This window comes from Ambystoma mexicanum, chromosome 6q, assembly GCF_040938575.1.
Source record: "Ambystoma mexicanum isolate Mex_15411 chromosome 6q, UKY_AmexF1_1, whole genome shotgun sequence".
Lineage (NCBI taxonomy): Eukaryota > Metazoa > Chordata > Amphibia > Caudata > Ambystomatidae > Ambystoma > Ambystoma mexicanum.
Genome location: NC_090937.1, coordinates 36,154,274 through 36,167,854, shown reverse-complemented (window position 1 = coordinate 36,167,854; position 13,581 = coordinate 36,154,274). Strand labels below are relative to the sequence as shown.

The 13,581-nt window shown below is 45.4% G+C and overlaps 1 protein-coding gene across 6 annotated transcripts in view; it reads right to left on the bottom strand.

The window, feature by feature from the left end:
* ARHGAP24 (Rho GTPase activating protein 24) overlaps window positions 1–13,581 on the bottom strand; it is a 1,622,143-nt gene that overhangs the window by 430,454 nt on the left and 1,178,108 nt on the right. Inside the window, exon 1 of one of the 6 annotated variants that reach the window (XM_069630415.1) lies at window positions 8,403–8,425. The exons of the other annotated variants lie outside the window; for them this stretch is intronic. The gene's annotated coding sequence lies outside the window, so the exon portion shown is untranslated. Of the gene's footprint in view, window positions 1–8,402; window positions 8,426–13,581 lie in introns of those variants that run through there. 6 annotated transcript variants of the gene reach the window in all.

The following is a 13,581-nucleotide window of genomic DNA, read 5'->3' as shown; positions in this document are numbered from 1 at the left end:
GTGCCCGATTTCCTGGATCAACCCATGATTCTATGGTCTTGAGGAACTCTACAATACCACGCTACATGGAGCGACACGCAGGGAACAGATCCTGGCTACTCGGTGAGTCTCATTTCATGCATGATAATGTGGGGTATGTGATGCGGCAATGACCTGGCAGGAAGGGGGGGGGGGTGCGTACGTAGCAATGTCATTCCACAAACATCCTTTATTGTCCACATACAGGTGATGCCGGGTATCCACTGAAGAGATGGCTCCTTACACCACTCCGGAACCCACAGAACCAGCATGAGGAGGACTACAACCATGCCCACTCATGTACACGTGTAGTCATAGAACAGGCATTCGGCCTACTGAAGACTCGTTTCCGCTGCCTCAGCAGGTCTGGCGGGGCACTCCTGTACCGCCATGAGAAGGTTGCAAAGATGGTCATGGCATGTGTCATGCTACACAACATGTGCGTACGTAGAAATGTGCCCATGCCCCCTGACGCAGAACTGCAAGCACCTGAAGATGATCATGATGAGGGTGGGGATGTGGCAGCACCTCAAGGAGTCTGTGAGGCACAGGAGGGCCGTGACATTCGTCAGATTCTCATTGATTCATGCTTCTAGCACTCACGCCTGGTGGCTGATACATGGACACGGGACTTGTGGCACTGTGTGTGTCTGGAACATGCACAATATGGACTGTACGCCTATAAAGGCCTCGTACACAAAGATCAATGTCCACACATCTCATTGGATGATCGTGCATTGTTTATAGCATATGTGAAATTATGTTACACACCCCATCGACCCGCCACCCAAGTGAGCCCAACACACCCCCTCCACCCTCCTACCTCCCCCCCGAACACCAGTGTCCGAAGATGCTCATTGTCAGTGGGCAGACGCTATTGCAAGCCCCCTCTCCGGGTATCAGGGGCACCCCTGCCTGTGGAGCGCAGGTTCCTCCCAGATCTACGTTGGGGGCTGCCCTGGACGGAACTTGCAACGGATGATGTCTCTGCCTGCTCACGTCCATGCATGTCCCTAAGGGTTTGTGAGAGCTCAGTGAGCACACGGCGCACAGCGGCAAGTTCAGCACATACGTCTTTGGACGTCGCATGCAGTTCCCCCCTCAGGCTCTCGGTGCTTCTCTCCATTTGTACTCTCAGGCTCTCGGTGCTTCTCTCCATTTGTACTCTCAGGCTCTCGGTGCTTCTCTCCATTTCTGCCCTAAGTGTCTCAGTTGATGTTTCTATGGCTGCCTTAGTACCCCCACAATCATCAGCATGGTCCTTGAGGAGCGTGGCCAGTTGCTGCTGTTGCACGATCACCTGGTCGAGGGACTGTTGCCTCTGCTGTGCCATGGCTATTTGCGGTGGTGTCACAGAGGGGCTGGTCACCTCATGTTGCCTTGCCACAGGGCTTGTGGGGGATGGCCAGTCGTTGTCTTGTGGGTGCCCCTGCGTGGTATCCTCATGGTGTACGGGATGAAACAAACAGGGGGATTGAGACAGGTCATGGATGGATCTTAATACGACATCCCCGTTTTCTGTGTCGGAGCATGCTGCCATTAATGCAGTGTCACCTATGGTGCTGCTGCCACCAGAAGCAGTGCCTTCTGTGGCATCCATTGGGGGGACCTGTGGTGGTGCTGTTGTGGGCATGCTGGCTGCTGGGGTGCCTGTTGAAGTTCCCTCCTGTGTGCTGCCACTTGATTTGTGCTGCTGCCGTGTCTTGATGCGTGCAGCTGAGATGGAGGGTCTTTGGCCGTTGGTCTTGGCCCTCTTTGCAGGTGTGCTGGTAGGGGTGTCCTGGAGCTCGTCGTTTGAATCGGACCCTGTGGTGGAGTAAAGGAGGGCGAGCGTTATTAATGGGTCTGTTGAAATTGGAATGGCAATGTATCACATGCATTGGGGTGGTACCTGAGGGTGATTTGGGTCGGGGCCTTGGAGGTGGTTTCATTTTTGTGTGGATTGAGGATGCAGTTGTTTTGCAGCCTGCAGTTAGGGTGTGCCTGCTGCACGTGTAGAGGGTGTTTTTAGGATTTTTAATTATTTATGTATTTAATGTGAGTTTTAAAGTGCGCTATCAGGCCAATGTATGTGGACGTTCTCCTGGACATGTGTTACTGTTGCACTATGTGGACACATGGTACTTCACATGATTGGACATTGTGGATTTAGCATTGTTTTATTTGGCCCACCTACCTGATTCTTCGGATGTCTGCACTCCTTTCTCCATCCCTCCGACTCCCTCTATACTCTCCATTCCAATGGTGGAGGCACAGATTTCTTCCCAGGGGGTCAACTTGATGGGTGATTCCGATCCTCCCCCGGTAGCTGTGGCAATGTTACGGTTGGCGGATAGTATGCTCCGTACGCGTATCCGCAGGTCGTCCCATCGCTTTCTGCATTGCTGTGGGTTGCGGGGTGCAGTCCCCACCGCACTTATGTGCTGTGCCACCAGGGCCCATATGGCCTTCTTGTTCGCAAGTGCCGTCCTGGTCATTTGCGTCGAGAAGACGACGGCAGCATTCTCCTGGAGGGACTCTGTGAGCACGGTGAGTTCCTCACGGGAGAAGTGGACCTGCCGCTTGCGGTCGCACGCTTTTTTCGCTACTTTTCCCATTTTTATTGCTTTCACTAGGGTGGATGACGGGTTGGGATGTGTCTCAGGGTAGTATTTTTTATGGTTGTGTGGGAATTCTGATTTTATAGGTGTACGGCGTGCTGTTTCCCGTTCCGGGACCATGTTTTTACTTCCGTTTCCGTATATTTACGGTCACCGTACTTTCCGATTGCCGCTCATTACGGTGACCGCTAAGATGGGTGGCGGAATTGCACCTAGGGCGCCGTACGACGGCGGTGAGGGGCGTTTTGGGGACATTTCCGCCATCGCGGACTTTGCACTTCCGCCATGGCGTAGTGCTCGTGCCCGATGGGTCGGAATTAGCCGCACTTTGCTCCGTCGTGCAATGGCGGAAACACTATTTACGCTATGGCGGTCAGGTCAGTCACTTTCCGCCAGGGTCGTAATGAGGGCCTATGACTGTTAGTCGAGAAGTGTTAGGCACCGCACTGCATTCAGTCACGTGCAATCGCAAACAGTTTGAAAAGCTTCTGTTGCTCTGGTGACTGGAGGCTCCTGGACTCTGGAGCACCGAATCTTCACACTACATTCTCCCTAGCGCCTAGAAGATGTGCTAGGTTGCCAGTTGAAGCTATAGGAGAAACCTCTCTCATGCCTTCATGAAATTGCAATGATGTGAAATAAATGCCACTCTGCACTGGAGGTTTGGGAGTTGTGAAGTGGATTGGCAGAGTCTGTGGTGCTGAAATAGCCATCAGTTCCCCTCTCCATAGAAACATCAAATGAAAGCAAAAGACACCTTCAAAAGCAGCCATTGCTTTCCCCATTCTCTGGGTTGTGAGTAAGATATTCACGCTCCGATGAGCCCTGAGGGGCCTTTAATAAATGATCATTCATCGAACGTGAGACCCCGAGTGAAGCCGCCCCAAGACACTAAAGGTTAATCATCATATGATGGGAACTTCATGTGCTTACAAACTGGTTTAAAAAGTCCAATAACACATATTCAAACATTACAAACACAGCAACTTAAACATGTGCCCTGCTATTTCATATGCAAGTAACAATGATAATCGTGAACTATGCCATTTTACATATGCATATTAAAAGGGTTACTCCTACAGTGAGAAAGAGAAAGAAAGCGAGAGAGGTGTGTGTGTGTGTGTGTGTGTGTGTGTGTGTGTGTTTGTGCCATACATCCAGCCACCAAGTTGCCCTCTCATTCACCAAATCCACTGAGTTTCTAAAAGAAGGGGAGAGGAGGGAAGGTACCCCCATCCTCACCAGCCTTCTGGCTATGTTAATATGTCCCTTCCTTTTCATTGGTATGGGGGCAGGCAGTCTAGCACTTGGATTTCCGGACAGATGCACACATAATTTACCAGGCAAATGGCAGCCCTGTGCTCTGCCAGGAGCCGCGATCGGAGCACCTTGCGGGCCATGCTGTGGATCTGAGACTGGAGGAATGTGGGAGGGGGAGCAGAGAGAGTGTGTGTGTCTAGTGGCTAGGTGGGGTGGGATGGTTCCTGGGTGGTTAGGGCAAAGCACAGCATCCTAGCCCAGAGGCACCAGGGGCTGCATCAGGGTTGGGTGAAGGTGACATGTGCACGAGCAAACAGTATTTTACCTAAGCTTCCCAGTGCCTGGCAGTGTACAGTGCACACTGCTAACCTGCTGCCAGCGTAACTCAGCAGCATGAATGCCGATCTGTGCATAGCGTCCTCTCTGACCTTCATGGGCAAAGGGGAACTCAGGTTTGTCGAAGGAAACAGGAGGCCGTACCACAATGATAATTTCCGAGCCGGAAATATCAGAATCAATGTAATAGACAGTATAAGGACACCCGTCAGACTGTACAGGACTGTCTGACTTCCTGCTATGTAGTATAGGTATTAGCCCCATCAGGCAGTATACATTGTACCCCAACATCATAGAAAGGTCCCCAACAGTGTACAAATGACACCTATTGGGTTGTTGTTTAAGTACAACAGATTGCTGCACATATGCCATGGAGTTTCTCAAATATGCCCACTTGTTAGGGTTGGCACTCCTATACGCCAGGCCCAGAAACTCAGATGCTAGCCTTATTGCTCAGATATGCCAGTAGTGCACTTCTTTTACAAAGCTGGTGTAGGTTAATGAGTACTTGTGACTACAGATCTTACAGGGTCACACTTGTCCCAGCAGTGCTATCCATAACGTTACAACAATTGCCTTAGTTTTAGGTTCCACATTTGCACCCCAAAGCACACAGTTCCTTAATGCAAGCCACCACGTTACCCCAGGGAAGAATATACTTTCGGCATGCTAGTTGCTTAAAGGTCCCCCGTGAAATCAATCACACACACTCTCGCTCTCTAGCTATCTTTCTCTATCTCGATCTGTCTCTAGCTTTAGCCCCCCTCTCTCTCTCTCTCTTTCTCTCTCTTCCCCATCACTCTCTCTCTCTCTCTCTCTCTCTCTCCTCATCTCTCTTCCCATCTCCACCCCCAGCTCCCTCTCTCTCTTTCTTTCTCCTTTTCTCTCTCTTTATCTATCTCTCTTTCTCGCTTTTGAAAGTTAAATTATCAGGATTGAGGGTTCAGTTTAATCAAGTAAAATGCCTTGGCTAAGAGGACCTTAGTCCTGCCTGAGTCTGGAGTCCACTGCCAGTGCTCATCCATTATGTTCAGGGGGAACATTTTAGATGCCCCAGCAAAATTCTTTATTTGGCCTTGGAAAAGTATCCCCAATGATGAGTAGTGTCCTGCGGCGCTGGCCTTGATACACTTTGACTGGAGCAAAACCTGTGCATTTACCCCTCTTTCTCTGGTGATCTCTTCTGTGCTTTGCGGGGGCAAGTCCTTGAATTTCTCCTCGTGCCCAAAGTGTCTTTTGGTAGAGTTTACAGAGCGCGAGGAAGGAAAGGAATAGGTAGAAATGGTAAGAGAGATGAAAAAAGAGTGAGGGTAGACAGGTGGGGAAAAGGTTGAGAGGAAAGATGGTAGAGAGACACGAAGGCAACAATGTGAAAGAGGAAGGAAAGGGGGAGAGGAACGATGCTCAGGAAATAGAGGGAGAGGATGGAAAAAAGAAAAAGTAAGGAAGGAACAAAAGAGAAGAAAGAAGAACATTGACGAAGAAAAGAAGCAAAGAAATAAATAATGAATGAATTGCCTGCTCCTATTATACGCCGTTAAAATAGACCAACAGGTCTAGCCCTCAGTGGTGCTGCTGCGATCTTTGTTTGATCTTCTGGCCGCAGGTTCAAATCCTAGCAAGGCCAACTCAGCCTTTCATTAATCGGAGGTCGATAAAGGAGTACCAACTTTGGTTGGGAATAATTGTATGTAAATATGTTCTATGTAAAGTTCTTTGACAAAAGAGCTATATATACATGCAACAAAACCATTAACCCTCCATAAACTCCACAAGCAGCATTTTCTGTAAAGTCTTGAATTGGAGCGATTGACGGTTGCGGGTCACTTTCGTTGGGCCTATTTCTTGTCTCAGTCTGACCCTGCTTACTGCTATTACTAGTCCGGCCTGTAAGACTGGGGTATTAATGGTTTTTTTTTTCTTCAGTTGCGAGACACGATCAGTGTTTCACAACTGAAAAAAAAGAAAAAATAAGAAGAATAAATGGCTGCTACGTAATGCAGCGAAGGGACTATATGACGTCCCTTCTCACTTTCCCTCCCTTTCTCTCCCTTTTCATGGTGGCCATTGAAAAAAGAGTAAACAAAAAAATGGCCACCATGGAAAGCAGAGAAGGGACTACACGTAGTGCCTTCTCACTTTCCATGGCAACCAGTCGGGGAAGGAACTCGAGGGTTGCAGTGGTGAGTGGTGGCATGTGGGACAAGGAAAGAACGTTGTGCGAAGTCGGGCCCGAGACAGAACATCAGAAGAGGGATTACTGGTCAGGTAAGGCTCGCAAATCCACCTTGGACATTAGTGGTAAGTAGAAAATGGTGTGCCGGGTACTAATTTGTAATACAGAAAGTTATTCTCTGACCAGTCCCCTGCGTACATCAATGTTAGACGTGTGCTCAAAATCATTTGGTCTTTGTTTTTAATATGCATTTTAAAAACACCCAGTGCCACTATCAAAGTCTTAACCAGAGCAGAACTGCCCAACTCTGAACTGGACAAAAATGCCCCTTTTTAATTCGAGGGCCCAATAATGTTCTCAAACCGGTGCAGCAGCGTGTCCAGTGAGTTATCACAACATGAGCAAAGACCAAATCATTTGGTCTTTGTTTTTAATATGCATCTTTAAGATGAATAAATGTTGTTTTATCAGTATCAATCCCACTTTGTTTGATCAAATGGCTAGTTTTCAATAATAACTAGTCCTCTGTAGGTTGTGTTTGCACCTCCTGTGCGTTAAAGAGAGGGGTAGCCGTTTGACTCTAGGTTCTTTTGTTCTGGTACTTACTTACCCTTTAGAGTCAGGCCCCCGTCAACAAAAAAGGGGGTTCTTTTCGTCCCATTTGTTCTGTTGTGTTCATATTCAGCAAGGACTCATTCAGACTGTTTATGTATATTAGCAAATGGAAATCATTATTGACCTCCTCTCAGACATCAGAATGTTTAGAGTGCAGTTAATAACGGCTGGTATCGACTGCGTTCAGAACATTCTGTCTTCAAAAGCAGATGGGGAACAACAATTCAATGTCCATGCAAGATTTCTTTCAACAAAACACTTCGTCTCTATGAGGACTGGATTTTTGCTGCAACCTGTCTATGCAACAACTAACACACACAAGAGAAAGCTAAAGCATGGAAAAATGCTTTTGCATTCTTAAAAAGTAAACCATTTACTTTTACTTGACAGCATGGGCCAGATTCATAGAACTTTTAACGCGGTACAAAGCGACTTTGCACTTGGGAAAAGTGACTTTGCACTGCCAACAAACACCCTGATTCACAGAGCGGTCAAATGTGTATTTTTGCAGTGCAAAGTGAATTTGCACCACTTTTGCACAAGTGCAAAGTCACTTTGTACTGCAAAAATAAACCGCTCTGTGAATAAGAGTGTGTGTTGGCAGTGCAAAGTGACTTTGCACTGCGCTAAGAGTTCCATGAATCGGGCCCCAAATGCATGCTCATGTTATACCTGTTTCAGTTCTACCAAGTTTGCAATTAAAATGCTTAATTTATGAGGACAGCCATATTATTTCAAGATTGCAAAATACAACCATACCTAATTTACTAACTCAGTTGCCAACTTTACCCAGCATTAAAATAAAATGTTTTACTTCACCACCAAATCTCCAAAATATGCATTGCTACTACCACTATGTGCTAATGCCCTTATAGACCATCGGCAGGGCTCATTATTGCTTAGGATAATCACCCTTCCTCAATTTATGGCCTGAGACGAACTTTGTGGCAGGTCATTATCCCACGATATTGACCCCTGCCTTGCTCGATAGGCTATAATATAAGCATCAGCATATCACATTCTCCTCCCAGAAGAAAAGTCCCTACAAGGCACCACATAATAACGATACACATAATAATAATATTAATAATAATAATATTGACGAAAATATTTGTTTTATTTACTTAATACTACTGTATATTTTTGCCGGGTTGAGTGGAAATCAGCTCTCACTAACACCCAACTCAACGGGACTCATCCCACGGACCTTCAAAGGATGGAAGGCTGGCTCTGTCAGGCTCTTATCTATAGGTAACATTCAGATCTCTGCAGAAGGTACATTAGCCCCCTGGAGTTAATGCGTGAGAAGAACGCGCAAATCAATCTCACCCTGGCACATGTAAATGTGAGTGCTATATTGACAAGGAAGCGGATTGTCATGAAAGAGAAAGGCTTACCTCACAGGTCTATATCACCCTCGGGCAATTTGTTTGTTCTTTCCCACAGAAAACAAAAACAAAAACGGTACACACGGTGCCTGAAGAGCGCGTGTTCATCAATGATTGCAGACTCGTGAAAGTCGGCACCACATCACGTGTCTTATATTGCTGCGTCTGCCTCCAGTAGTCAACACTGCAAAAATAAGCACTGTAATAAAAAGATGAATGCAGACCACCGCTGTTGACCAGCATTGCACCATAAAAGCAGTAGAGTGCAGAACAAGATGTTCAGGGCACATTAATTGCTAGCAAGATATTGTCACAGAGCAACTGTGCAAGGGGCCAGGTATTCAAGATGTGGGGACACAGCTGCCAGGAAAGCCCTGGTAAAAGGAGGGTGGCTTGCTTGCGATTTGGACAAGTAACCCAGCTTGGCAGGACCTCAGGAAGAGGGTACCTCAGGGTAGCAGCAAATGGGGGGAAGAGGCCCTGAAACGATGCAGCAAAGGGAAAAGAGATACAAGGACTGTGCATGTCATTATGTTTCTGTGCCCGGTACAATTCCGATTCGAGCTTTGCTATGGGATGCCTTTTGAAATGCACAGAAATCTGTCTGGACCAGTAGCATGGAAAGACACAATCCATGAGAGGTTCATTTCTGAACCTTTGATGCAAGTTCTTTGAAATGGGAGAGCAGGGCGTGAGGCACTACCCTGCCACTTGCATGTCTATCCTTCAAGCAAGGATAGAAATGGTTAGTTATTTTTAAACATATTTTACAGTGGCAGGTACTTTGATGTGCCTATCACTGTGAAGGTTGCTGCTATATCAGCCAAATGTATAATTTCAATCGCAAAATTAGAGTCAATACAATGTCCAATTATAAGAATTCCATTTGTATCTTCTAATTTTCTTTATTCATCATTTTTTTAGTGTTCAAATATCAGCCAGTGGTACTCAGCGTGTTTCGGGGATGTATTCCCCTTCTTCAGGAGCAGAGAACTGCAGATAAAAACACAGACTGACCCAATCTCTTATATATGACTGTGCCTTATGTACATATTTGTACATATCAACATGGTGATAGTTATACACTTCATCTTATATCCACTTGGTCAACATGCCAAGCGGTTTACAGACTAAATCCTGTGGTATACTGTGAGCATGCCTCCAAAGATTGTAAATGTATGTGGAAAACCATACATCAGTGAAAAAAACGAAACTAACAGTCGTCTATATTGTGCCACCAGTATACATAGAACCTTCTAGTGTTCACCACCCAAGTCTGTGCGAGGAGAGGCAGAACCGTAGACCCTACTCGGCCAATTGAACTGTTTCCAGCTGGTCATGGTGTTAAGTAAAATCCCCCCAAAAAATGAAAGAGTTGAACAAATGATCAACCACAGCAGTAACACCTAGGTGGTATTCAAATGTACAATCTTAATATAAAGTCAAAGCTCACCTGAGCCTTCAAGGAGGTTCCCGTAAACTCAGACAGTATAGTGCTGTAGAGGCTCTATCCCAGAGTCCTCAATAATTCCAGCAGACAGACAAGTTATCCGAGATGTAAACTCTACAACAACAAAAATGTAATCCTGTTTAGAATTACGACTCAGGCTTACTGGCCTTGTGTCGTCCATCTACCAATGTTCATATATACCAAACCGTGGTGGTTCAACGTAAATATCTATAGTCTCTTCCGCTCACTGTAGATCATTAGGTCAACAATGAATATTGCTGCTGATACTCTTGTGTCCCAGTAACGCCAGGGTTCTACTGGCGCTTGCGGGGAAAGTACTTCCTAGAATGATCATGTGAGCCGATACGCATCACGTGAGTTAATAGTATTGGTCGTGTTCTCCACTGTTTATCAATGTGGCGCCCATTTTTAAACAAAGTAATTCAATGTTAACTTTAAACTAAACTAGAGCTCTCTAGTTTAGTTTAAATTTAACATTGAATTACTAGGAAGTACTTTCCCGACAAGCCGCAGTCGAACCCGGGGGTTACTGGTACACAAGAGCATTGGAAGCAATATGTTCAGCAGTGCAAAGTCACTTTAAACGGTGCAAAAAATTCCATGAATAGTGTCCTCTACATGTTTTGAAAGTGCACAGTGCTATTTTGCCTCTTACCTGAATTTATTGGGAGAGGAAGGCAGTAATACCCCTCAAGCAGTGTGCTGGGTGTGGGTGCGAATACAATTTAAGGTTCATTTTGCAAGGCCAGTTATTTAAAGTTGATGGCATTTTAGGATAGGGGCATTATAAGGTAGAATGCTGATGTGAACAACATTGTATTTAATTGCAAACAGTTCTAATTTGTAGAATAGCAATGAAACCAGTTTGGAGGTGAGCGAATAGCTGCATTTAACATTTGTATTGAAATCTGCTATTGTAATCTGACAGGAGCCAACAACGTTACACTCGCAGGCTGTGAATTGTTTAAAGCAGCCGCGTAACTTCTAAGTTTTGAACTTTCATTCTACCACTGAAAAATCATCTGTGTGCATTGCGAGTTGTTTTTGTGTATCTGCATTGTTTGGGCACAGTGTGTGAATAATAGATCAGGCCACATAACAACCTAGGTATTTCGAGCTGGTAACTTACCAAGACTTAGGGACTACATTTCCCACATTCCCCGGCTCAGCACATATAGAAACGTCAGGCGCTTCAGCACCAGTGCTTCAGCAGCCAATCTGGTCTTCACCGGTCCTCGCCGTCATCGACGCAATACCACGTGCTCTTACATCCCTTGGCAGGATGCTGCTCACTAGGAGGTAAGGATGTGTCCCAGGACGGCTTTGAAAACATTGATGGACACTTTATACTACCATTAGCTAGTGACATTACAACTATATATTCAGGAAGCCATGGAAGGAAAAAGCCTGTCAATTCGGGACGCCCAAAACTCCCCAACACACACAGGAGTACAGGCTCCAAATTAGCATTATTAACATTATGAGTAAGGCACAAAGGAAACCCAAGATGATTAAAAAATACACATCCACTGAGCATCCAACAAAGGAGGGAAAAACAACAATCAGTTAAGAATATGTCTTTTAAATACTAAATCCCTAAACAAGCATGCTCAGTGTACTCATGCCTTATCATAGAAGACAACATTGACATGTTATGTCTCACTGAGACATGGCTCCAAGACCCATGTGGCCCTACAATAGAAAAAGCTGTTGCGGATGGCTACACAATTCTCCATAAAGTCAGAGATCAGGTTCACGGATGGTTTGGGGGGGTCACAGTCATAGTTAGGAATGACATCCACATGTTCCCTTCCTCCATACAATGTCAGGCCTGTGAAATCTTACATTTAAAACACACTCCTTCTAATAATAACTGCATCAATGTGATAGTAGTTTATCAGTTCCCATCCACAACGGGGAAATCACTCAACAGTTAAATAACCTTAAGGGTCCGAACACCGCCACTCTACTGTTGGGAGATTTCAACAGATGCAGAGGAAACACCAAAGATAAGGAGGCCATTAAGTTAGAGAAAGCACTGAACAACTTTGACTTTAAGGTGATTAACAAAGAGCCTACTACTTCTAAGGGTAACCAATTAGATTGAGTGGCCACATGTAATCTTGAGTCCCGAATGGAAGAGACCAAACCATGCATCAGGTCCGACCACTTCAAAGTAAACTTTGCACTATTAACACCTGAACCTCCGCCCAAAAGAAGTAACGAGCACAAAAAGACACAGAACAAACATTTTAAGAACATCATCTTAGCGCAATTAGAGCAATGTCTAAATAAAATCATCACTGACACCGCAGGCGACGAAAAATAGTTGGCACGTGCAACTTACAAGTTTAGGTACTATTAGACCAGTTGGCCCCGATAAAGAACAAGCTAGTCAGGGCAAATGAAGTCACCAACCATGGTTTAATACCGAGCTTTCACAACTGAAACAAGAAAAAAGGAGAAGGGAGAGTAGATGGCTAAAGAAACCTTCAAAATGCAATCGGGATAAATGGAAAGACATTGAGAAACTCTATAAAGAAAGCATTATCAAAGCAAAGAACAGGTTTACAGCGACCAGATTGCATCAGCATCCAATTCGACAGGCAAACTATTTGAAATGCTAAAGTCAGTGGAAAAATCTAAAGCCGTGACACCACCCTTCCAACCCTCACAGGAAGACTGTGAAGAGGTACATGGGGCCTTCTTTCATAAAATCGAAAAGAAAAGGGAGGAAATTAGAACATCTCAAGTGACAAAACAGATCCAAACAATCCCCACAAGACCAACCATCTTACGGAATAGCCAGGAAAGCTTTAAGTTTAAGCCCATCAAAACGGAAGATATGGACGAGATACTTGCGTTTATGAAGCCAACTTCATGCGCAGAGAATGTACTCCCCTCTAAAATGATACTGGATAACAGGAAGTTATTTGGAAATTTGTTCACTAGGATGATGAATTAGTCCTTTAGAAAGGGGAAGATTCCTGAGAGTATCAAGATAGTCACCGTCACACCATTGGTAAAAAAAAAACAGGATTGGATCCGAAGGATCCAGGTAACCTCCGGCCAATTACACATTGCAATTTCTTATTAAAAATCATGGATACAGTGGCGACGGCCCAACTACAATAATTTGTAGAAGCAAATGACATCCTACACAGACAACAGCCAGGATTCAGGGCAGCCCACAGCACAGAGACCGAGATGCCAGATTTACAATCCCATATGCTGAGTATTATGGATAGAGGTAAAACCTGCTGGTGCTATTAGACCTAAGTGCTGCATTTGATCTCCATGATCATCCACAGCTACAGTGGGCACTGGAAAATGTGGGTAACTGCTCATCTGAAGCAACCAGATGAGGGTCTTCATTTCTAGCAGATAGGAGAACTAAAATTCACTGGATGGGCAAATTCTCAAGTGTGAGGCCCATCTTCTGTGTGGCGTACCCTAAGGCGCGAGTTTATCACCACTACTATTCAATATTTACTGAGGTGTCTCTGCATGGTGCTCAATAACATCAGAGCCTTTTTCACAAACTATGCAGATGACACCCATCTGGTGGTGGAACTGAGTGGCTGCTATACTAGCGACTGCTCCAAGGTGGCATCCTTCTATAACATCATTGAAGCCTGGATGGATAAGCACTGGATGTGCCTTAACAGGAATAAAAAAGAGCTCATGAGTTTTGGCTCCCTGCAAGCTTGCTCCAAA